General features: G+C 47.3%; 1 protein-coding gene across 6 annotated transcripts in view; it reads left to right on the plus strand.

Moving 5' to 3' along the window:
- pax2a (paired box 2a) overlaps positions 1 to 5,000 on the plus strand; it is a 32,702-nt gene that overhangs the window by 9,672 nt on the left and 18,030 nt on the right. The window lies entirely within an intron of this gene.

The raw sequence follows: 5,000 nt of genomic DNA on the forward strand, positions 1-5,000 counted from the left end.
TCAGACAGAGCGCCCTATATTCTCCCCTCTGATGCGAACGGACTGCTGATTTAAATGTGTCAGATTATGCATGATTAATAGGAAATGTGCAAATAATTGTATATTTTCTTACAAACTTTTTTCCCCCATATAGTTAAATATAAGTTTAATATTTAGTAATACAGTCTTTGGTGCATCTAAAGCAGCATTTTACCAAGACAAGAATGACAATTTGACTAAGAAATTGTATTTAATGACGCATTTATTTTTTGGGGGTAATATATGCTTGTGTATTACACACATGCCTGTGTGTAATACATTATTATTTCTAACTTATCCATTTGAACAGCATTGTATTTTCCATACAATTTGCTGATGTTTCTAACCTAACGCCACTGCTGCTAGCCTCCATCTTGGATCTTGGTTTGGTGCCAGTGGTGCTGAAGGCCCCCTTAGTTATTTGAGCATAACTGTTAAATCTCCCCAAAGTCACACAGGCGGTGGTGGGACCGCAACAAGGCCCTCTCTCAGTTCCAGGTTAGACGCAGCACAAAAGAGCGCCTGTGTGTTTGTCACACACAGGGCTTTACCTTTACCGGCATTCATCCACTCTTACTCTTACTCTTACTTAAGTACAGAGAGAAACCGGGGCTTACAACTGACGAAATACACAAACCTTACTGGACGAACATGTCCAATATACCCGACTCAAAACCGGATAAAACATTAGAATTCTTCCCTGGGCGTTGTAGGGAGCGTTCCCAAAAGCTAGTGAGACGCGATACACACTTTGAGTGTGGCTGGAGTCAGCCATTGCCCTTTGAGGAAGAAAGAAGGTCCCCATTACGCCAGGGCTGAGGAGATAATGTAGTGTGACACGCGCTGTGTACACTTGGCCCCGTAAGGCCGGCTCCAGGGACACAGGTGCCATAAGAGCCATTAATCTGTCCTTGTCATGTGTTATTGCAAATTAAAAGTAGCATGTTACACTGGACAGCTTCGAGAGAGAGTGGAAGAGAGAGATCGAGAGAGCGAGAGAGATCTAGATTCAAGTGTAAGTGAGAATGTGTGTACTTATGGGAGTGCTTCTGTAAATACGTGTACATGGAAGGAAAATGGAAGGTTTACATTTTGCCCAAAAAAAGGCTTAATGGAAACAGAGCAAGGGTTAGTTTGAGAATATCTAAGATTTCGTATTTATGTGTATGTAACGACGCGTGTGTGTGTGCGTGTGTGTTTGTGTGTGTGTGTGTCTGTGTGCGTGCGTGTGGTGTGTGTGTGTGTGTGTGTGTGTGTGCGTGTGCATTCTCCGTTTCCGGGTTGCTTCTTGCACACGGGTAGCATATAGTGACATTTAGACACATTTTCAATTCTGCGGAGGAAAGCTATTAATTCACAAATTAACATCTTACCCCTCCTTGCGTCTATCTTGGATGTGCAAGCCATCGAAAAGACAAAGGAAATAGCCTTAAGGGGGAACGAGAGAGAGAGAGAGAGCTTCGCCGCTATCTGCGGAGAGATTGGCTTGCATGTCTGCGAGCAGCGATACCAATTACGCTAGCGCTGGGAGAACGCGCCTCAGTGCACGCCTCACCCCACCACCCGATGCCCACCCGCAGCCCCCCCCCCCACAACACACCCCTCCCCCACCCCACCGTACCACCACAACCAGCCTCATTCCCCGCCCACTCCAAAGTGAATCTATCCATAGCCAGATTTATTTGTGTATCTCATTACAGGAAATGGAATGTTGTCCCTGCCAAATGCATTAATAGTAAAGTGGGGGAAATTAGCCTGTTGTGAGGTACGCACTCATTCTCTCTCTCTCTCTCTCTCTCTCTCTCTCTCTCTCTCTCTCTCTCTCTCTCTCTCTCTCTCTCTCTCTCTCTCTCTCTCTCCCCCTCTCTCTCTCTCCCCCTCTCCCTCTCCCTTTCCCTCTCTTTCTTTCTGTCGCTGCCTCTCTCCCTCCTTCCCCTCTCGCTCAGTCATTTATACCTACACTGGCAATGGAAGCCAAGTGCAGACGCAGAGGATTGGGTGACAACTTCCTCTTGAATAAAACGCCTAAGAAGTCGGGCCCGAAGTCGTTCGATATTGCTTTTGAATTATCAATGCAATTTTTCTTTAATACTTAAGAGTTCGGAGTCAACAATAACAACTAAAGTAAAGCACATTTTCTATTTAAATATATATCGGGAGTGTGAACTTTAAAGTACAGAGTTTAGGTTGATCTGAGTTTGATGATGAAGCCCACATTCCAAGTTCTCGGTCCGTATCGGGGTTGAGGTGATTGGTCGATTTGACCTTAGGTGTGTTAGGCAGACAGGTCTGAGTGACCCGGACTGCTGTGTGGAGGTTTTTTTATTGTGTGTTTGTGTGGGTGTGGGTGTGGGCGTGCGTGTGTGTGTACCGCTGTCCTGGATGGAACCCAGCAGAGCTCTAGGGAGGACAGCAGCGGCTGCACTACTGTGATAAATCACATGGAGAAAAGCAAAGGTCATAACTTGTGATTGTAGCGTGGGTGTGTGGATGAGATGTGTGGAAGTGGGAGTCGGTGAGTGTGCGTGTACGTACGTGTGTGTGTGTGTGTGTGTACGTGTACGTGTGTGTGTGGATGTGTGTGGATGTGTGCTTGCTTGTGTGAGTGAGCATATTCATGCTCGTGTGTGTGTGTGTGTGTGTGCGTTCGCTTAGGCCCGACCTGTCCATCGATACGTTGTTGACACGAAAGTGCGAAAATAGGAGACAGGCGACCCGTGTTGCCGTGGTCACCCTCCTTCAACAGCTTAAGGGGCAAAAAGAATAACATGGCCGATTTGATTTGTTCAAATGTGATATTTGGCCTTTTAGTAGATTGTCTGCTGTGTAAGCCTACACAGAGCACACAATCACACACACACACACACACACACACACACACACACATACACACACACACACACACACACACACACACTGACGCGTGTCACTGTGAAGGAATTCAAATGGGTTAGTGTATGGATTTTAACCTGTGTCCACGCTGGTTGGCTAGTCAAGCCGCTCCATGACAATGAGTCAATAGGGGATCGCTTTAGAGAATAACCGCAGCCACCGGCAGACGGAAATAAATGGAACCACGCGCACCACGATGGCTCCGATAGGGCGTGTGTCTGCAGGTGTGTGTGTGTGTGTGTGTGTGTGTGTGTGTGTGTGTGTGTGTGTGTGTGTGTGTGTGTGTGTGTGTGTGTGTGTGTGTGTGTGTGTGTGAGAGGGGGCACTGAGCGTAACACAGGAACGAGAAGACGTTAGGGGCCCGACAGTAGAGGGTGACACAAAGAAAAGGTTCACATCGCTCTTGTGCTCCCCTCCTCCCTCCTCCTCCTCCCTCGTCCTTCCTCCACCTCCATCCTCTCCTTTACCTTAACTCATGATCTCTCTCTTTCATGATATATCTCTGTCCCTCTCCCTCCCCCATCTCTCTTGCTCTCCCTCTCTCTCTCTCTCTCTCTCTCTTTCTCTCCCATTCCTCTCTCCCCCTCCGCCCCACTCTCCCCCTCTCTCTCTTCCACCCCTCTCTCGTCAAAACACAGTCTCCCTCCATCCTCCCCCCCCCCCCCCCGTGGTGTGTTCCTGCGTTCCCCTCCCCCCTCTCTCTGATGTTCCACATTCTCGCAGGTCAACCATATAAGCATTCAGCCATCCCAGGGTGTTGCGCAACATCGCTGTAAACACTATCAATACACACGCATCACACACCATCGCGATCCGACGCTATATTATAAGGAGAGAGAGAGAGAGAGAGCGAGAGGGGGGAAGAGAGAGAAAGAGAGAGAGAGAGAGAGAGACAGAGAGAGAGAGAGAGAGAGAGAGAGAGACCGAGAGAGAGAGGGTGAAGGGGAATTTCACTCACGAGGAGAGCAGAGAAGGAATCATGTTGGAGAAAAAGTCAATTATGGCCGCTGATGCTGAGAATTAATGGAGCGATGCATTAGTCAGCTACTGAAGGAGGACGCGAGAGGAGAGGCGAGAGGAACAAGGAGGGATATGTTAATTGTGTTTCTACACAGACTTGTGGTCCTGGGTGGCACTGCTAAATGACAAGCAGGGCCAGAATATGGGGCGATGAGGAGGGGAGAGGAGCAGGGGGAATAATTAAAGAGAAGGGGAAGTAATATGGATATAAAAGTCATGGGTGTAAGATGCTACATTTGTGTTAATAGCCAGACGTGGAGGAGCACAATTTTGCGAATACAGTGCCGTTATAACAATTAACAATTAGCGATGGAACAATTAACAATGAAACGGTTAACAGTTAACAATTCAACAATGAACAATGAAATAAAAATGGGGAGCTATTGAGAACAAAAAATAAAAATAAAGACCCCTATGCTTTCTGACAGTCAGCGTTCGATCAAATTAATAAACCCCCTTAAACCACAACATACCACAACATAACTGCATATTAACAGTCACGGTTAATGATTTCTCTCTCTCGCGCTCCCTCTCCCTCCTCCCCTCGTTCCCTACCACCTAGCGTCTCTCCCTCTCCTCCCCACCCCTCCACCTTCTTCTCCACCCTACCCCACTTCTCTTATTTCTGCTTCAGCGGTTTCATAAATAGAGCTAGCTCACAGGCAGAGGGGGGGGGCGGCCTCCCCCCTCGGGGGTTGATTCATTTATTTATTATTTTATATTTTCGTCATTATTATTCGTTTGTCTACTTTTGAAAAAAAAAACAGGAAAAAATATATACGTACTGCAGATATATATGAACAAACGCTTCGCCCTATTTGCGCTAGCATCATTTCACCTGTCAGCGGAGGCTGAATAGGCAAATGGTGGAATGATGGCTGTTCCGGATCCCAGGGAATCCCGGTGATTTACACAGGGAACACGGCACTGCATAGAATCTAATTTGCCTTTCAAACAAGCCCCGCCGCCATACCTTTCTCTCTCTCTCTCTCCGTCTCTCTCCCTCCCTCTGTCTCTCTCTCCCTCTCTCTCTTCATTTCTTTGTTATCTTATCTGGGGAACAGGAAAGA

Source organism: Gadus chalcogrammus, chromosome 15 (assembly GCF_026213295.1).
Source record: "Gadus chalcogrammus isolate NIFS_2021 chromosome 15, NIFS_Gcha_1.0, whole genome shotgun sequence".
Lineage (NCBI taxonomy): Eukaryota > Metazoa > Chordata > Actinopteri > Gadiformes > Gadidae > Gadus > Gadus chalcogrammus.